The sequence below is a fragment of the Ptychodera flava genome, chromosome 6 (assembly GCF_041260155.1).
Source record: "Ptychodera flava strain L36383 chromosome 6, AS_Pfla_20210202, whole genome shotgun sequence".
Classification (NCBI taxonomy): domain Eukaryota; kingdom Metazoa; phylum Hemichordata; class Enteropneusta; family Ptychoderidae; genus Ptychodera; species Ptychodera flava.
Genome location: NC_091933.1, coordinates 35,727,117 through 35,749,228, shown reverse-complemented (window position 1 = coordinate 35,749,228; position 22,112 = coordinate 35,727,117). Strand labels below are relative to the sequence as shown.

Genomic DNA, 22,112 nt, shown 5'->3' with positions numbered 1-22,112 from the left:
CTCCGCTGTTGTTCGCCTTGAATTTTGTTCCAGGCTTCTCAACAATACTACCTCAGTCTATCACATCACAACTTCAGATTTTCTAACAAAATTGATATATTTGGTCAAGGAATAAATAAAGCGACAACAATTTCAGTTTAAATTAGCAATGTATCATGTTACAGCCTCCATGAAACGAGCCTTAAAATAATAGACACGTAACTCTCACAAGCCCGCCATTGTCTGATCATGAAACGAATAAACTGTATGTTGCTCAAGTCTCGATGCTTCACGAGTTGACTGGTTTGCGTTTAATGATTTAGATGGCCATAAATCAAACAGCTTCGATTGAACTCTAGAAAAAATTGAAGCGATCGTTAAACAAGACGACCTCTGGATAATCACGCCAGGTGTCGTTTTTGCTCCCAAGAGTTTCGTGCGAATATAATTTAATGGATTAAGTGGATGTCAATCACGGCGTCAGACCTTCACGCGCGATGAGGTTTCCTGATAACGAGATGCAATCAAGATCCTCGAAAATTTAGTGTCTTTATATCGTGCAACTCAAGAGACTTAACACTTGTTAAATCAGCAAAAAATCACGACATAGAAGGTTACAGAACTCTGAAAAACGCCCAATGGTTGAAGTCATACTCGCTTTTATGATTGCAGACGGGGTAAATTGTCAGGCGATGCTTTAAAGGTTCGAAAGGCCTTTGTGCAGAGATAGACTTTGACACACGGCTGTTAAAACATGATGAATAAGCATCGTTTAAATGAGTTCTCTGCACAATAGGTTAGGATTGCCTTCAATACAACACCTGCTCCTCAAGGTAGCGACAGAAACCGTTGAACTTGAAACCCTCGATCCATCATTTAACGTGATCTTCCGCTACTATTGTCGAATTCAACCTGACAATAGTCGGGTGTAATTTGGTTCATGCTTAATTGGAAGTCGACATCGGTCGTCGGAAACTCGGAAAAGAATATATCACTTGATAATTTGTGTTGGCAGGAAGAGAATTTTAAATACATTGGACGGCAGTGAGATTTATTGACTTGCTGTCGCGATGTTGACGTAAACATGGTACGATAAATTAGATTTTGTGAATGTCGTACATGTCAAGAGGGATGTTGTACGCACATCGAATTGAAATTAGGGGAAAAATCATAAAGCATTTTAATCCAGCAATGTTGGCATCATCATCTTGACAGTTTTATCCCCTTTCTCATTCAAGATTTATCAGTAACAAGTAAGTCGTAGATTCACTGTTAATATAGGAGCTGCTTTCAATAAAGCTGTACTGCGAACTGAACTCTAATGAACCAATTATCCATTCTAACAAATTCAACAAGCGTATGACAAAATGTAAGAAAAATTTATACTTATATCGTCGTTTTATGGCAAGTATCTGCAACCTTGATAATTTTTTTACTACTTTTTTTTTGATGTCAAATGCCGTTTTTTCTGTTCCCCGAAGCATGTTGAGATATATAGTATTCAGCTCGTTGTTTTTGATTTTGTTTTTGTTTTTGTTTTTGTTGTTGTTGTTCAGTGAATTCTGGTCCGCGCTAGAATTCAAGTGTGAACAATAACAGTTGCCTTCTACACGTGTAGACGCTGTATTGACAAGCTAAATGGTGGATGTTTAATCATACTTTGAGGAGTTGAACAAGAAACTGAAGTTGACATTGAACACAAAAATAGTGGATAATCATGAAAAGTTACAGTTACTGGCCCTTTAAATATCATAACCACGCCATTATAAAGTATCAATGTGTGGTTTTGGATGTTTTTCACAGCGTTTCTTTGATAGGCTGCTGGCTGTACTCTAAGCATACAAAATCAGGTCGTGAAGCCATGCTCGGGTGCATACAGTTGCAAGGTAAAATCAACGTTTTTTGACCGATTGTTATCGACTGCTGAACCAAGTAGTGGAATGTTGATGTTTTAGCATCTTGGAAGTCGACACAAGCGTAAAAAGCTGTTCGACTGACATAGGTATGAAAGTACTTAGATTCCTTTTCAAAAAGTATCGGGAAACACTTTCCTCAAAAAGATTTCAATTGAAGTATTGGCATGAACAGCGCAGCCAGCGGCAGAATAGGCAGGATGAAACTAAACTACAGCTTGAGGGAACAATTGCAAACTTGAAAGTCGTTGTGATAGCTCAATATTTCGCTCTTATGATAACAGTGCGAAGTACGACGATATAGTTGGGAGAGTCTCATCTTTTCATACCGACTAAATGAAAAAAAATATCCTTTAAGATGCAGCCTTAAAAAGAGGCAGATAAATTACTTCGATGAAGTGGTACTGTAGGTTTTGTTTGATTCATATTTTTTCGCGTACATTGTGTCACGGCAACCTTTGAACAGTTCGATTCAATGTTCTGTGAATGTAATGACATCTGACCATAACATCACCACTGATTTTGTCTTGTCACAATTTATTCTTCATGACACGCATTGTCATGTAACCGGAAATTGATTATGGGAAACTGGGGGTAAATGAAATACACAGGAAGCATGTTAAATCGTTATTTATTCATTATTACACACTGAGACGAAAGACCCTGATTAAAGTGCAAATATTGTAAAGTGACAGCCATTGATTATCAGATGGTGTACATATTTACCATGAGAACTACAGAGATCTTCAATTACATCTGATGACTCGAAGGTGAAATAAACTTTTACAGAGTAACCCAAATATCCAGTATGTGTGTTGTTTTGTTTTGAAACGAAACGTTCAAACCATTTAGACTGCCAAGCACCAAGGAAGATACCTTTAAGTATTTCAAATTAGTCTAATACGGCAGTTATGTCCTTAACAGCATCACCCTTGATAGAGGGAATTAGCTGAATGTTGTCGTTTTATTTCCTACACGAGGGAGGTGGGGGGGTTTAATTATTAATGTTGCAGTGCACATTGTCTAGCAATGTCAAACTTCATTTTTATCTTTTTCTTTCCCTGGAAATTTGCTGTTCATTCCGACCGGAGATGAAGGTGCTTAATATATTTATCTTCGGTGAGGGAATCAGCGTACTTTGATCGTACTTACACCTTTCAACGAGTTGAGCTTGATTCACTCTAATACTTTTCAATCAGATAGTTGAATACATATTAAAACAGGGAAAATCAACAGAGTTTGGTAGACGAGCTGTTAAAAGGTGAACGCTCGTACGTCGGGTAAATTCTAAATATGACATAAATGTGATATTTCAGAACTAAAACGCAACAACATTTGTTACCTATCTCGTCTATTACAAGTTTTGTTACGTATCTCCTGTATCAAATTTCCACAGGCCGATAACGCCATCTCGGAGCGGTGTGCGTACTTAACAAATAAAATGTGCCAAGTACGCATATTACGTGTCTGTCGCGGAATTGTCGTATCTCTCATGCATTTCAAGAAGTCGTTTGCATTATTAAGAGAGTAAATGACCCCAGGCTGGCTGTCATGGTGTATTTCACAGCGTTATAAAACAATGGGGAGCCCTAATCAATGAGCTTGGTGTCGTATCACGTCCCTTATTCCAACTTTTCATCTCATCTTTCTCATTTTGATTAAACGCCGGCCAGCGGTTGGTCCTGCAATCACCTACAGTTCGCGAACATGACTATTCTATCGAGCAGCGATTTCAAGTCATATAACAATTTACGGACGATAGTACAATTTACAGCAAAGCTCGCCAGGAACTTTGTAAGTTAGTTGCATTTATTCAGCAAACGAAATCGACTTGATGGTGCGGTTGTATAATTTTCCAAAGAAATAAACATTCCGTGTGGCAATTGATCCTCTCACAGCCTTGGGTATTTCTTCATCGTCTTAGCGGATGACTTGACTGCCGTTCACTTTATACTCTGGAGAATCTATAATATTATGTATCTTTTGTACCGTGTCTGTATTCGGATCTGCTTTTTTTATTGATGTTCTAAATTCTGCGAAATGAATGATTCAATTTACCGAGTGTTCTGAATGTTGTATGCTGGAGTACGCGCAATACATCACTGATGCTATCGAGCAAATCGGGGATAAACTACGACGGTAGACACAAGCAGACGTGGTGAAGTTGATAGAAATATATTTTGGGAATGTAGAATATACTAGTTCGTCGCCATATCCGTCCTACTTTTACTCAAGCCTTCAACTTCATTCGACCTGATTGACTATGAATGCTTTTCCGGCGATTTGATTGTGATTTTGATGTGTTTTGTAACAATCACCGTGAATAGCAGTTCAGGATGTGTGACATTATTGAAATGTTATTGAAACTTCATGTTCTCGTCCATGGACAATTGCACTGAGTCAGTGACTATATTACCGACATATATCATTGCCTATTATCAATACTGTGGTTGGAGGACAGAGGGCAGGTGTCCGGTGCCCAAGGTAGGGAGGAGGCAAGCTATATACTTTACAAACTTTGAAGACCAATTCCCAAAAAATGGCGTCGCCGAGGAATCTGATGACATTACCCGAGTTCACCTTAAAAAGTCAGAATTACTGACTACACAGAATAAGATTTTCGACAATGCTTTCAGGAAAACACGGCATTGCAACTGAAAAAATACCTGTGAAGAGCACATTTTCCCTGCGCTAATGCAGATTAAAAGGTATAGTTCAAGTGTTCGGTGTCATCCGTCGAGTAACCAGGGGCAACGGGAAGCACAAGGTTCATCGGACAAATCCCTGGATTTGTTCGTTAAATTCAATGCATACGATTTGGGTCCAGGTAATTAAAAGCAATATAATAAAAATTACAAAACGAAGTCAGTATCAACAAATATTGCTGGAGTAGTCTTCGTTACAACAACATGTGCAATGTATAGTACAAGTGTGTTTGTTGAAATGTAAATCACAGAATATTAGTTCCGAATACACTCATTATTCATTATTTTACCCATTTCTATGACGATACCAGTATATTCATTGCAAAAACGCAGCCATCTGATTAGTCGAGACGTGATATTGGGAGTGCTACATTCGCTATATAGCACACTTTGAACACACATGAGCTCTTAGTTTGAGAAAAGTATATTGTTTAGCATTGCAGGCCAATATTGCAATACACTGTCATGACATAATACTAATAACCATCTCAGCAAAAGGTATACCACTCGGTCTTGACAAGTTTACTTCATGTATGCATGTGTTATTCCTCTTCACTGGGCATGGCTTGTTGCTTAGATCACAGTCCTATTAAACATGGTACCGACGCGCAACAATATTTCATTAATTTGTAATAGTATCAGTGTAGGAGATTACAGATTACCATGAAAGTAAGTTTTTTTCATCATTTCATAATGGTGTCTATGTCCGATAAACCCCTTTTGGTGTACTTAGGCCGACTTGAAATGCCGGTCAAACATTTACAATACGTTAATTTGATGCATTTTGTAACTCACTCCAAATGCAAGTAGATTAATGCTTAGAAAGACTGTTATGTTATTAACATTGGAAACGGCGACAGCCTGGCAGAGAAAAGCTGCAGCACGGTATGATGTAATCAATACAAATGAGAATGTAACGTATAAGCAATATCAAATTGATATAAAAGGAATTATCACCGTTAAAAACAATGACATGCCAACGAATATAAAGTAGATCACAATTATCACCACCACCATCACCACCACCACAATCATCATCATCATCATCATCATCATCATCATCATCATCATCATCATCATCATCATCATCACAATCATCATCATCATCATCATCATCATCATCATCATCATCATCATCATAATCATCATCATCATCATCATCATCATCATCATTATCATCATCTTAACCACCAGTATCGTCATACGCACAGTGTGAATTTGAAAATAATCAATGACCTGTTTAATGCGATCAAGGTTGTATTACATTTATTTGGAAAAACGATAATTAAGTTTAAGTGTCATCGGCCGAGTTGATTCAACTCCCAGGTGAAAAGGGGTCAATTAACGTGTAAATTTCACAATCATTTCGTCCAAAAAATCTGACTCTGTAATTTCGAACTTTGAGTGTCGACAGCAAACAGATGGCATTATCAAAACGATTGTCACGAAGATGTCACTCTCGTTATTTAGGCGTTGCGTGTCTGCCACGATCCTTGGTGATTATAATAATGGCAAAAGTACAGTCTATAGATGACGCTACAACCTTTTTATGTCTTTAGGCGATTGGGGCACCCCATTTAAGGTTCGCGAAAACAAAAAGATATCAAACAAATACGCTGTAAATGGTGTTTACACTACTCATCCATATTATGTAACGTGGACCTGTACTGACAGTGACTAGTCAGACTTTGAAGAAAAACCCTATTCATTATTGAATGTAATAACCAAATTTCAATTAATAACCAAACTCACAGAGTAGATTGATGGATATCAGTTGTTCTTAAGAAAACAGATAAGTCAACTATTTTGCATGCAGTTCAATTAGTTTTGTGATCAATCAGCAAATTCATTTAGGTCCGACATTTCTCTCCAAAATGAAGCCTTTAAATCGTTTCAAAAGAGTAATTGTTGACTGGACAAAAAACCCTGTAGGTATATTGGTACATCTAAAATGTACACATGTTGAACATTTGTTTTTTTGTACCTTTTCCATGCTTAATTCAACTTGCAAGCTGCAGGCTACGGCTTACTTACTTTTTCTATTATACATGGAAGTAATAAGTAGCAAGATATCCCAGGATCCAATTCGGTAAAGATAGTCTCAATTCACTGAAAGAGAAAAAAAAAGCCTTTAGGATATTTATAACCTTTTCATGAGTCGTATTAATTGGAATTGTTCACAGAAATCTCATGTTTGCATGCCCAATCAAATATTTATATAAGAGTACATTTATTTTTGTAGTCAATTATAAAGGCATGCCAGTTTGAAAGGAGCAATATACCCGACCAAGTATGCACTGTAGATTTGATATTATCATTTGTGATGGTAATCTACAAACGTAAATCATATCGATTGTGCTTCTCTGCTCGCTGGCGAATTCGTGAGACACTGTATTAGCTGGCGCTAAGTCACTTACCTGCGCGTTGATTTACTGCGTGTGTACCTAGTACCTGTCATCATCGGTAAAAGTAAATCCGAGAACATTCTAGTGATGTCGTGAAGAAACATCTTGTCACGTATTGTCAGGAGTGGATGGGCGATTTGACCGAACAACAACAACTGAGAATCGAAGTTTTAAAAATCATACTCTAGAGGTAAGGAGAGAATTGTTTTCATCGTTATCCGTCGTACGGGCGACAAAATTGCCTCCTTGACGATAATTTGTCGCCGCTTGCGCATTAATTGCTTGCCCTATCGCAACTTTATTTCGATTTCAGACATTTTGAGGACGTTTCTCACTTTCCACTGTTGAGGTAAAAGTTCCCACCGTAGGCCCTATGCACCTAAAAATTTACAAGTTAGAACGATCAGTTCCAGACAACAATGTGTTCAATTATTTTACGTCATAAGTTTGAAATGATACAGTTGAATTCAATGTACAAATCTGAGCTGAAGATAAAGTTTGGTATCGGTATGTCGGATAGACAAAAGTTAGGTGTACAGTGAACGAGTCATCATACTCTTTTGACTTAAAACAGTAAAGTTAATCTCATATTTGCATGAACTTTTTGAATGCGGGAATCTAATATTTATCAACGCACTGCAATGCACAGTAATCTGAAGATTTTGGAAAGAAAAACATTAAAAATACCAAATACGGTTTCAATCAAACAGTTTTGAAATTTCGTACGTCTTAAAACGTCCCTGAATACCGTTAGAACTACATGAGAGTCCATTAACGAAAATCCTTTTCGTCGGTAAACAGAAAGGACCATCTGCAAGTCGTGTTCCTTGTAGCGGAAACTATGCTGCCAGCGTTTGTTTGCGCTGTCCGCAACCGTCTTGACATGTCTTTAATTTTATGTCACAATGTTACATCAACTCAATTCTTCTGACCACCAACATCCGTAGTACAAACATGTAGGTAAAAGATTACTGACAAACGGGGAGCTACACACACGTGCTCGCGTGCGTACATACATACATACATACATACATACATACATACATACATACATACATACATACATACATACATACATACATACATACATACATACATACATACATACATACATACATACATACATACATACATACATGTACAAGTGACTTACAAGTCCTAGAATCCACAGAATTAAAATGTTTGCATGGTTTCGGGCTCATAATTCAAACTGACAGCCGTTTGGCTAAAGCGCATTCCATATGACTATATGAATTTTAACAACCGTACGACACATAGGCTCCACTTGGACAATAAACTGACAATATGGTTCAATGACTATTCAATTTTCATATCGCATGGGGAATTAAAGACTTGAAGACCTACAAACGTTCTTTCAAATCGAAACCTCATGCCAACATTACCCCACAAACATGTTTATTTTTCTTCCTGTGATGCCTAATTCAAAGGTTATAAGGAATAAGCGATTTTGTTGAAATCCAAGATGGCCGACAAATGAACCCCGTGAGACAGTATTTGATTTTGGAACATCAAAATTCATTTACTGGACACCCTAAGGGTTACAAAAACGTCAGTTAAAATATGCCCATGGTGTGCATGGCAACCCTATATTCCGACTAGACTATATGCTCTCGATGAATAAAAATACACGGTGCTTTTCGTTTCACGATCCTTAGATATTCGATTTGCTTACTTCCTGCAAAGGTAGCAAACACAATGCCAAAATTCTATGCCTGTCGGATACCAACATTGTGATTTATAACTTCTCTGACACAAAGATGCAGTTTTCATTCAGATGGTTCCAAAGCAACTACAAGTTTATTTCCTTCGGCGTTCTCTGTGATATTGCGATATTAGGTGAGACGCATTACTGGTCTTCTTTGTAATTGAGAGGTTCCTCGGTCGAAATAAATAACAGAATTCTGATCAGGATATGCCTGGTCAGATCAATTTCCTATCTGTACCCAAAACGCGACAGCCATTCTCACTATGTTCAACCATATACAAGCAATTTTTCAAATAATCGAAAAGTATTGTAAGATGCGACACTCATAGGACGATTTCAGGATATATCCAATACTTTACAGTCACTTCCCAATCACATTATCCGTGCATGCAAATTTCAGCCTACTCAATTTTTGATTTTAGCAGATTACCCCAAAGAACGAACAGGGAACGATGCTTGAATGTATAAAACCATCGACAATAGACACATTTTCAAAATCGATCGGATCGCGCGCACTCAGTTTTGTCGAATGGTCACACGGTATTTCTGAAGAAGATTTCCAAGCGGCTTTAATGACGTCATGTGCCAAAATGAACCATTCAGCAAAGTAGAATGGTTTTGATTACTCGATGTACGTCGCATAGCGACAAGTCACTTCAAGTTAACAGACAAACGCTTTGGTTTATCATCGTGTGTTCATTCGATGTGAAATGAAGCGACGGTAATCCAAAGTAATATTAGCTTTTCTATGATACGAATTGTTATATGTGATAAGTAGAACTACTTTCTAGAAAGCAGTTATGTTGGATATTTTTTGAGTTGTGGAAATGTAGAACACGCTGAATAAACAGAGATAATACCAAGCAAAACGGAGTCAGTATGACGTAAATATTGTTGAGAGAAAAACGAAATAAGATCCGCAAAATCTGAAATCTCAACCATTCACCATATTAATTGATTGAACCACAAACACACAACGGTTACAGTAACACTTTGTATTGAAAGGATATTGTAACCTCCGTAAACGTAATATTAACAGCAATTGTAATAAAATCAACCACAAATGTAATAAAACAGTCAACCATTAATGTAACAACCCGGAACCACAAATGTAAGAAGCAAATTAACCATAAATGGAATAAACAAATTAACCAATAATGTAATAAAAGTCAACCATAAATATAATAAAATTGAACTAGTATATGTGATCATTGGTTTCAATGCCTTTAGTAAATAATAAACTTTAATAAGACGAGTGCAATATCATTGCAAAACTTTCTGAAACTAGGTTTCCGTTCCAAAACACAGAATAAAATACATTGAGAACACTATCAGAAAACGGAGAGATACCAATCAAACCGTTAGATAAAGAAAGTTGAACAGCAGTTCAAGACACTCATGATTACATAGCGTCAAAATAACTCGTCAACCAGTGACACCACACAAAGTTTAAAACAGACGACTCAGAACAAACAACAGAGAAAAATATAACCTCATATCAGAAACGTACGATACAAAACATGTTGACGAGAACATGTGTCTATAGTTCAATCTAGTAAAAACAATACGAACACTACCTGTGAACACAGTCACAGTAGAACAAAATAAGGCATCCTCGCTTCTCCAGTGAAAGAACAAACTTCGAGGGGGACAACATAGTAATACATGTACATACAATCTATTATTTGTTCCACACAATTTATCAACTGAAAATGAATTGTAGGCGAACGATGAACAAAGTATGGCAAACTTTCGAAACATCGCGTTAAAGGATTGCAGTGTTATACAGTCTTTCCACTCTGAAGTAAAGACTGCACTGACAAGCAAATTACAGTTGTCTCTCGCCGTGTCCAATCAGTTCTATACACAAAACTGCAAAACATAAAATACACTCACAAAAATGCACATACACTAAACGCAAACAACCAAGATATGAACGATGTGTGGAGTTGCTTTCCCAATATTACATAGATAAATATTAAGGGCTAATTCTTCGATTTCGATGACAATGTAGATTTATTACATTCATGGTTGATATTACATTCATGGTTGATATTTCATTTATGGTTGATAAACATTACATTTATCGGTGTTTTATTTAATACATCTATTGTTACCATTTTGTCTAAACTGAACCGTTCATGCAGGGACTGAGAAAATTGTTCGGTTTGGAGAGGTGTTTGTTTTATAGAGGTCCTTTTAACATATTAGAGTTCATTGGAATTGGATTGGGAGAAGGGTTCAGTTTAGACAGGTTTCCAGTTTAGAAAGGGTTCTGTTTAGACAGGTTTCACTGTATTACAATTATTATAGTTGGTGTTTTTACAGTGGAATTTGATCGAGTGTCCGTTTTGCCTTGCAGAGCTCGACAAGTCTACATGTTGCTTATCATTAGAAAAGTAAAAATTTGCAACAAATTGAGTCTTTGATGTTAGATTACAGCGCGCGGCGAACGTTTCCCATACACTGTCTAGTCTACAATCATACAGTCGTTTCAGCATGCCACTCATGCACAACAAGCTTGACACCGCACTATAGCTATAGCACATCATCAAAGTTTTCTTTCAGCTATTTGTGTACTTTGATTTGGTAAAACTCTGACAAAACGCTCTGGCATATTTTTCGAGTGTCGGATCTATATCTCGAGGAAAGTCCTCAACATCAACCGGACTGACTCTGGGCGTTTTTTTATAGTAGAACATTGTATTTCTTCAGCAAGGTAAAGAATATTTTGAAGGCAGAGAGATATCACCGTCCCCTCAATGCTAACCCGTTGCCGTGTATGATGTTGTCCGGGAAATCAAGTGCCAAAATACAGTGAATTATTTCAGAAACACTGGGTGTGTTATTCAATGGCACAAAATGTACCGTGTTGATTGAATTGCACTTGCATGTGCAAAATCTTCAAGTCTATTTTGTAGCTCAGAGAAGTGTCAATTGAGAAAGTTTCATTTAGCTGAGACAAAAGATAAAGCGGGATTAAAGTTTCATGCAGGAGTGTTTAGCATTTTCTGGTTGACAATATTCAGTGTTGTATCGTGTCAAACTTGTTGATAGAGTAGACTGCACTGGCAATACTACAGACTGCATGCTGAAGGAACTGTTGCCGTGATTGGTGACATCGAGAGAAGAAGAAAAGATTTTTTTTTAAGAATTTACTTGTTTCTTCATAAAGTTCCCAATTTAAAAGTGTGCACCTAAAAGAAAACTGGTGATGGGCATGTAGTGCAGTGTTATGCTTGTTGTGAGTGACATGTTGAAACGACTACAGTGATCGTGACGAGACAGTGTATGGGAAACGTTTGCTGCGCTCTGTAATCTAACACCAACCAAAGACGAAGACTGAATTTGTTGCAAAAGTTTACTTTTCTAATGATAAGCAACATGTAGACTCGTCGAGCTGTGCAAGGCAAACCGGACACTCAATCAAATTCCACTGTATTACATTCATAGTTGATTTTTGTTACATTTATGGGCGATATTACATTTATGGGTGCATTTTATCACAATTATGATTGATGTTATATTTATAGAGATTTATGGAGGTTACAGATAACCTCCTGAAAACCGCAGTTTTGTGAGCGATTAAATATTCTCAAGCTCATTCTTTGAACAGACAGCGGGTGGTTATGCATTGGGTGTTTTCCAATATAACTTTAAAAAGTCACAAATTATAAACCGCCCATTATGTATCACTCGATAACCTAGTAATCTAATTAATGGATTGGTTCTTGTAGGGACTGTAAACCCACAACGGGGCATAATATATACTCGAAAGACACATGAAATTTACCTTAACAAATAAATACTTAGCGTGTTCTATCAAGTAGCCCTTATATACTATACAATAAGGACGCTGCATTTTCATTTTTTCTTGGAGAAAACAAAGCTGGAGATTTCGTCTTTGGCACTCCAACACAGTAATGACACCACTCGGCACACTGTACACTGTGGAGATCCAACGTTGGAATGCGTCATAGCGTCCACAGTGTGAGAAACGTGTAGTCTAGTGTAGTAGAGCAGCGCCATCCGAAGGAAATTTGATAGCCGTTAAAATGCCACTTGAGAAAGACGGATAAATTGCGTCAACTGTCTGGACACATTACAGGGATCAGGGAATTTCTCTCTGTGTGTTTTGTTGACCACGAGTAAGACAAAGTGAAATCGCCGTGATTTGCGGAGCAGTTACGGATGTGGAGTTGTATATGTTGAAGTTTGGCAGGTAAAGTCACTAAATATCTTGCATATGTATAGCTGTAAATTTGCCGAAGACACGGTCTACTTTATGTAAACGATATCTGTTCACTATTTTGGACACCTTTAGTATTCTATACGACACCTGTTGGTTTTGAACTGAGCCGAGAACGGTCTGGACATGGCAAGTACCATAGCAAATGATTAATGATTGTTGTGAACAGTGGAGGCAACAATGGATAGCAGCCGCAATCCGATTTATCCGCAATTTATCCATGCTACTATATATCCTACATGTAGTTTGATAATACAGTCTGAGAGTTGACGTCTTTACGGAAGGAAGGGGAGGGGATAATGAATGAAGGTTGTCATCAGTAAACGTGTGATATTGTGCGCCAATTAGAACTTTAAAAGGGTCATGGTGTAACCCCGTTCCTCGGAACGAAGAAGAGATATCTCCATGAATACCCAGAAATAACAACAAAAACACCAACCAACAATATGATCACAGTCCACGGGTAGCAACCCGAGGAGTAAAAAAACTAATTGCTTATAGGAGATACTGGCAATATGGCACTTGTATTTCGAGAGAATTTTTCCCTTTATTGTCTAAGTCGAGTAGATCACAAAATATGCAAACGCGAAATTTGAAATTTCGCTATGAGAACTGATTTTACCGACGTCACGTCACGCATGCGCATTTAACGTGTTAGTAGACCTCTCAACTATAAATGAGTCCAAAATTCAGAAACGTGTATGTGTCAAATTTGATATAATTTTGCCTTTGAACAACCCAGTTTAAACCGCAAACTATCGTTAAAATAAAAGTAGTTGTCAACCTTTCATTTACATTCTACATCGCTGTTTGCTTTCTGCGATCTTCATGACCTTTCTAGAATGCTGACATACAGGCCCAACACAAAGAAGTGGCCAATGTTTTGAGACGGTCGCTGTTTATTCTCTCTCTAGCCGCTTCTCCTATAATTTTCAGCGCGGACACCTGTTGAGTCAGATTGGAACAGACGCGTGTCATGTGTAATTTACGACTGGGTAAAAACATAACGCTAATATGTTTATTGACGCCGGCGTGAGTTACTATGTTAGTTCAAAATTGTGACCTTAGAATTATACAGCAGGAATATTCTGTGATTAGTATTGCGCCGGACAGTCCCGGCATTTAGAAGCGCATGCATTTGAAGAACTTTGGATTTGACACACAGTAACCATGTATTTGTATTTCGCGTCTGATGTAGTTTGTGTCGTACAGGAACATTATGGTACCATCATTAGGCCTTTAGTGAGTAGACAGGGAATTCGAAAATTTACTATATCACGTTGTGACGTAAAATCACATTTTTCCTGTGAACTCTTTCATGGTGGCACTCACATGTCACTATTCGTTTCCAAAATCAATGTGACTGGGTATGGTCGTTTGCCGAGTTTTGTCTTTGTTGACTGTGAGAGGATAATGTTCTCATGATCGGTTTTGCAAACAAAATTATCAGATACGGGATCTCTGTTATGTGTACACTACATATGCACTGATAATCATACATGGTGTACCTACCGTCTCTGTGGAAAAACCCTGTAAAAAAACCCTGTCACACAACTGTACTCCACAGAACACCATCTCCAGAACACGGAGTTATTTTTGTTGTTACTGTTAGTTGCCCACACCAAAAATTGGTGTTCAAATTCTTTCTTTATTTTCTGCCTTCCACACCCCCTTCCGACGGTGCGAATCCCGTTGTCAGCACGTCAGCGCGGATTTCAGCACGATGGAAAGTGTAGGGATCACATTTTGACATTTTGCTGTCTCACGAGATGGTTTTGTGATAACTGTTGGGGAAAATGACACCCGCTGGTTGCCCTGCTGCAAGAGATGCACACCTGTGTACAGAAAGCAGATATTCTCCCGGCTCATTTTCAAAGAACATTGACATTTACACAGAAATCTTTCCCTCCGCGGCTGAATGTCGGAACATTTATGTGTCAGGAATCGACAAGACATCCCCCGGGTCCATCCGATTCAGAGTTCGGACTTAAGTTGCCCACGTTTTCTGGAAAAGATCCAACTTACACAACACCGAGTTTAACGACTACTCAGTCAGACACAACCAACATTAGTATTTAATAGTATTTTTAGTAGTAGCTTTAGTTTTTTGCGTAAGTTCTTCCTTGCCAGATTTCTCCTACTTACTCGATGGATCCAGTAAATTAAATCTACCAGCCATGAGCCTCAGAGTTACCGTCGTATGCATTGCTTTGTTTGTCAGCGTTTCCAGCAATCTCCACACAGAGATTGTAGCGCGCTGTGGATAATATTCTAACCTAGCTAGGTTATAATTACCCACACCGTGTAGTGATATACACTTGGGGAAAGGTCCAGTATGGAGAGAGACGGAATGGCCAAGTAATGAGACGGAGTACGACGATGTCTGTGACCAAATTCAACTCTCTGATTTTATTGCTAAACTCAACTCTATATATACAGTAGGGTACACTTTGATATTTACTGAGAAGATCTAAATTCGTGAGAAAAGGAAACATTCTAATAAACAATTTGTGTAGGCTTATTGACGTCCATATACAGTCAGTGTATATCAGCAGATTAAATTGAACACCCAATAAACAAACTGTGTGTGATCGTCAATATCTAATAAACAGTCGATCCGATTATCATTAATTAAAGAGAGATGACGGATCAGCCGATTAGCATTAATTAAAGAAGGGCGGAGATTAGCTTAACACACCTGTCCTGGTTTCCAACATCCTGCCGCCCGCGAAAATGAATTACAGTACTTTTTTTTTTTTTAATACACTTCAAATGAAAATTTCATGATTCATTCGTGTAAGAAAGAGATATTTGAAATTAAAACTTGCTATAAGGGACACAACGTAATATCAATATTGAACGGTATAAAGATCTATAAAATTAGGCTCGACTTTAAGAAAAATATTATGCAAAGCTAAATGTCTTTGTCTTACAATATTTCTTATTTCTAATCGCAAAAAAATACATAATCATTGTATCTCAAAGTAGTCTAAGTGATTAGACTGAGGTTACACAAATAGTGAATTTTGGATACAAAGAACTCTCATTGTAAAGGTGTCACATAGATTTACACGAGTTATGTAACAAGTGTCCGTACACTGTAATGTCCATTATTCAGTCAAAAGATAATTCTCTTATGCGTTTTCGGGCCTTTATAGCTGCTGCACGCACTGGTCGTGTGGTGTCAACGTTATTGTTGGATACGGAACGTATACCTTGAATGTCTACGTTGCTTTGATTGTCCTCTGATTCAAGATTGATTTCCAAAGGGTAAAGTTTTGTAATAGGTCTGTTAGTCTTGCCAGATCGCGTTCTTATGTAAGCAGAACGTGCCAAACCATCATTTCCTGTTTCAAGTCTTTCTACTAAAGCAAGTGACCATTTTATTCGTGGTACAGATTTATCTTCCACCAGCACTACATCACCCACACGAATGTGATTTTGTAAGGCCCCCTTCCCAGAGATTTTGTCCTGTTCACGTAATGCATTCAAATACTCTTGGGACCATCTCCTCCAGAAGTGATTGTGAATTTTCGCTAAATATTCGGACCTCTTTTGGAGGTTTTCATGGTTTCCGAAAGTTGGATCATTTAGCTCGTTTTCATCAACAGTGTAGTAAGGTAATGTCGTGATAGGACGGCCATGTAATAAATGTGAAGGGTTCAAGGGTGGTAGATCGTCGGAATCTGACGAACCCAGGTTCGAATCCTGGTCTCGGCACCAACAAATGTAGTGACATACACTTGGGGAAAGGTCCAGTATGGAGAGAGACGGAATGGCCAAGTAATGAGACGGAGTACGACGATGTCTGTGACCAAATTCAACTCTCTGATTTTATTGCTAAACTCAACTCTATATATACAGTAGGGTACACTTTGATATTTACTGAGAAGATCTAAATTCGTGAGAAAAGGAAACATTCTAATAAACAATTTGTGTAGGCTTATTGACGTCCAATATACAGTCAGTGTATATCAGCAGATTAAATTGAACACCCAATAAACAAACTGTGTGTGATCGTCAATATCTAATAAACAGTCGATCCGATTATCATTAATTAAAGAGAGATGACGGATCAGCCGATTAGCATTAATTAAAGAAGGGCGGAGATTAGCTTAACACACCTGTCCTGGTTATAATTATCCACACCGCGCTACAATTTCTGTGCGGAGATTGACTTTCCAGGTCTAGAATCCAGGGAAGCTGTGGCAGTGCTGTCGTTGATTACAAGTAAACACATTCAAGATATGTGTGTTTGTGTTTAAATTGCCTTGTCCCTTTATGTTCTCGTCTGTCTGTTTGAAATCTACGATGATTTTATTTTTATTCTTTAATGTTTCATTTCCCATTTCTGTAACTCTTCGTTGACATGTAACGCCGGGATTTTCGTTAAATTGAAGCAGGGCATTAACTTGTGAAAGAAGGTGAAAACGATATACGATCCGAAATTTGCGTATCGCTGTGATCCCCGCTTGTTCCGATAAATCCCCAGTGTTGAAAGTTGACACACATGTAGTAACAACATACATAGGACCGATAAATTTCAATCTCTTTTCCGCTCTGAATATCGAATATCTTCTCAAAGATAATTCCACTTCCCGTGTATGTAACCTATCCCACATGTTTTCCCCTTTCCCACTCCTGCATTCGTCCGCAAATCTAGATAAAGTAGTGGAAATTTTCAAGAAGGTCGTGTCACCTTGCAACACGGATATCGATACTCGATACGACGATTAATGCAGACAAACAAAGCTACGTTACATTTGCTCGCTGCCAGAAAGGAAAGCAATGTAGTGTGCACAGAGATTCGTCCCCTGTCTAACCTATTGTGCTGATCGATGATTCTAGTCGCACTCTATCCGGATTACACAAGAGAAATAAATCCTGTATCGTATCTTCATGACGTCATTGTGTTTTCTTAGAATCCGCGATACACCTACTAATCTTCTCAATGCCCAAGTGACATCGTCAATCTGTTCACATTTACATTATTAATTTCATGACATTGTTTGCATTACACTGATGCACTGTGTCCCGTCACTGACAGGAATTAAACCCGAGGCGGAAAACGAACAGCTGTCTCGTGGGATATATCATACCATGTGTAACCTTCGTTAAGAGGAGAAATAAAAGGGGGCCAACTTCACGCTCCGTTAGTCAAACTTTTCGAATTTTTCACTGAATTTTTTTTCGATTTAAATGAGAGACGATTGTGATATGCAATATTTTAAAAACATTAAGATGCAAATTTGTTTTTTGACGAACGGTCCCTTTTCGTAAATATTTCTTCCCCATTAATTTCCTATCTTACGTAATGACTACTCTCGTGAAGGCCCGCGTCGCGTACTGAAATACTCACTCAAATGTGAGCAGGGTGCAAATTGTTGGTCGAAGCCATTTGCTGATAGATATTTAGTCCCCAGTTATAATTGTGTTTTACGCCAGTTCACGTAGTCTTTTATATGTTGCCAGTCTTTCTTGGGCCCTTTTTATGTCAACTTTAAGATTCATGGATTACCTATTAGCATAATGTTGTTGTTGTTGTTGTTGTTGTTGTTGTGTTTCCTCCCAACTGACAGTATAATAGGAACGTTTGCTATTTGCACAAAAGCAGGGAAAAACTCATTAGGTGATAAAGCTAAAGAGCTTCATAGAAATGTTCACATCATCTTCCAAAGATAACAATGGATAACTTAGTATAAAATAAATGAATGATTTACAATAAAATCAACGATTGAAATTGTCACACTGGCGCCTACGTCACTCACCACGTGATTCAGCGCGTTCACATCCTAGTGGACATGAAACTTAATGTGTGATAACAGCGGGTGATTTATATTTAACTCTCATAGCCAGTTCTCTGCCACAAATCCAGCTTCTCTGTAGACAAGAATTGGGTTAAACCAAAATGCAGGTAAGAGAGGTGGTTTAATTCAAAGCCTGTTGTTCAATATATGTATAAAAAAATAAAAGAAATTTATGCCAGAAAACTGAAATGTAGGTTTAGTTACTTGCAGCAAGGAACGGTTTTATAACGGATACATTTGTGTAAATTACACAATTTATTTTCAGCTCGATTCACATGATCAAGGAAACCCCCGTTTTCCTAATGCACACACACTTACACACTTCGCTGCCTAAGGTACAGCAATTCATCTGAAGTTGTGTGTCTAAAGTGCAAAGAGTGTCACCTGAATCGCAACGGGTGATCGAAAATACCTAAAAAATGCGCAAATCGACAATGATTCGGCCTCTTAGATTGTAGAAGTGAAATTCTAGACTCTAACTCTAACTTTCTGTCTCAAGGCGTGGAATGCATGCATTGTGTCTGTATTTGTTGAAATTTGAAACTATTAATCTTAGGATAAATTATTGTGGCAGAGTAATTCAAATGTTTGCGTTATATTAGGTAGCATGCCAGTGATATTCGTCTCGGCTTGCCTGTTCCTATGTCGTCCGTTCGCATTGAAATCGTAGCCCAGGGACCAAAACGGGATGCTGGGTATTGCGTCATCGTTGCCACAGAAACGACGGTTCGTACTGGCCTTTCTGACATACGCATATGGCTTCACAGTTGATAAATTACGGTAAAGCTTCGTAACCGTGGCAACGGAGTGATTGAAAAAGCGGGTTTCTTTTTCGGATGGAAAGAAGTAGAACAGTGCGTTTCTTCTTTCGCTGTTACCGCTGAATTGCCCGTGTAGAAGACTCGTAAACAGCGATGCTTTCTGTTTGTCTGTCGTCTGCACAATTTCGGCATGGCATCGTGCATCGGCGATCATGACATAATCAGAACAGACAGAGGACGATATTGTTACCTTACGAGCATATGACGATAATACGGCAAATTGTCTGCCGCCTCGTTACATAAAATGTAAACTCACTGTGAATACTCGCCTTCAGTAAATTAGCACATTTTTCGTCCGAGAGATGTGCACAGTGAGTTATTATGATATGTCGCGAATGTGTCATATTCAATTATTGCAACTTTAATAAGACTTTCGAATGTTAATGTCACTCACTCCAGGGACCAGAATACCTGGCAGGGAGAGATTAACTGCAGAATAAACGTTTACATCCTAAGCCAGACCGTGATATTTGATGACATTTTGACCATTTGTTAACCTCGTGTTTAATCTAATGTACATCAACAAAGCCTTGGTAGTAATACTGTGCATTTATTGAATATCTTTTAAACAACAGTCGACAGATTTATGACCACAAGCCGTATAGATTAATAATTCAAATCAAAATTACACCAAAGATAAATTATGTATCTTTAATCTGCAGGATATGAGAGTCATATTCGTGCTTTCTTTCCCACTGGACAGTCGACCTTCGGTTTACCACCGCCGACGATGACTTAATCCTTTGATCCATTGCAACTTCTTAAAAATTACGAACAAAAGATTCGGCGAAACCGTTCATCTAAACCCCGCGAGACATGCAGTAACTCCAACATATAATAAGTCTTAATCTTAAAGGGTCAGTAGCTGTAACGTTTGACGATTTCTTTTCACTATTTTTTGTTTTCAATATCACCTACAGTTTCTTGTTCTACTCCCAAAGGCATGATGGGATACACAGTGTTACGCTTGTCATTCCACAGGCGCGTGGAGTGTTCAGTGTTGAGTATTAAAAGCATACCACATGTGCGACTCCAAGCGCCTGTGGTAAACTCAGCCTCTGTATGTGCAGACTGCATTTAGTTGTTGACCTCTGAATTCTAGGCAAGACTAGAAATTCAAGTGTTAACAATAACTGTGATATCAATCATACAAACAGAGGTAAAGTGCGCAAAAATGACTATTTAATCAAGTAGGTGCGTATTTCCTCGTATTCAAATGTTTATTTCTCTCTGAATGGCAAATAGATGCTATTTTGACAAGCTAAATGGTAGGTCTTTCAACATGTTTTTGGACGTAGAACTAGAACTTGGAATTAACATACAAAACAAAAAAGGTAAAAAAACTCATCCAAAGTTACGGTTACATGCCCTTTAACACAGGAGTTCTTACCCAATCATGGGTCGATGACAATGCATCTGAGTCGTATGAATACACGTGAAGTGCGTAAAAACGATTACTATAGTAGTGATAACAATCGAGTTATCAGTTAACATCAAATATTGATTTATTCAAGTAGGTGAGCATTTCCTTGTGTGTTCAAATGTTACTTTTCGCTGAATGATATTTCTACTGCAACATGAATTTTGTTCAGTAAAACAGTTGTAGTTTGATAGACTCTTTCGACTCTGCTATAAATACATTTGCTACCCCAAATATTCGTATTGGCAACATTGCACACCCGCCTGAGTTTTGAGCCTTTGCAAGACCCCATGGAGACGGCACCATATTGGTAAGGTTTCACAGAAATAACATATATAGGATTTCCCGGTCTTGTAGACCCCAAATTTGTTTATCAAAGATATGCTTGTCGCGGACTAATGTAACACAGTGAAATCTGTCTTCCTATCGGCACGAGCTGGAAAGCAGCCACGTGATGGTGATACAAATTGCTAAAGACATGTGCGCGCACGAACCGCAGCAGAAATACGTCTACTCCTTTGCTCATATGCAGATATTGTTTTATTTAAACCTCTATACGTTCACCATCATTCCCACAAAATATCGATTATTTATCAGTGACCTTCCTTAAATCCTCTTTCTCCACAAGACCTTGGACTGATGTTAATATTGCACAAACGTAAACAGATTTGCGGAGCTTTCATGATTGAAAATGGCAATATGTCCCTTCTCCTTGACCTTCGTTGCAGTTCTAAAGGCCTCTAAATAAACTCAACGTTTTTCATCGGTAGCGTAGGCAGTGTCGACTCAACAAAAGCAAGATTCGTTAATAAAAATGTGACAGTGAACACAGCATGGTCGCCCACTCCCCACTTACTGTAATTACATCTGTGGGCCATCCCTTCACCAGGGTTGGTTGCCGACAGTTATCGTCAATGCATCGGGTTTTTTACGCAAACTAGCTCAGACAACTGTGGCTGATATGCTAGCTTTTACATACGATTAGATTAACTAGCCTTGACATCGGATTCCGAAGGATTTCTCTGGATGCCTCGAGTCGTATTCGGAATCGAATTGTTGGGGAGCTTAGTAAAACGTGCAAATTGGA

At 38.2% G+C, this 22,112-nt stretch overlaps 1 protein-coding gene across 4 annotated transcripts in view; it reads left to right on the top strand.

Annotated features, from left to right (window-relative positions):
• Positions 1-22,112, top strand: part of LOC139135616 (uncharacterized) — a 97,972-nt gene that overhangs the window by 6,078 nt on the left and 69,782 nt on the right. The window contains exon 1 of one of the 4 annotated variants that reach the window (XM_070703105.1): positions 7,006-7,192. The exons of 2 other annotated variants lie outside the window; for them this stretch is intronic. The gene's annotated coding sequence lies outside the window, so the exon portion shown is untranslated. Of the gene's footprint in view, positions 1-7,005; positions 7,193-12,700; positions 12,951-22,112 lie in introns of those variants that run through there. One more of the 4 variants, XM_070703108.1, reaches the window with a different exon arrangement.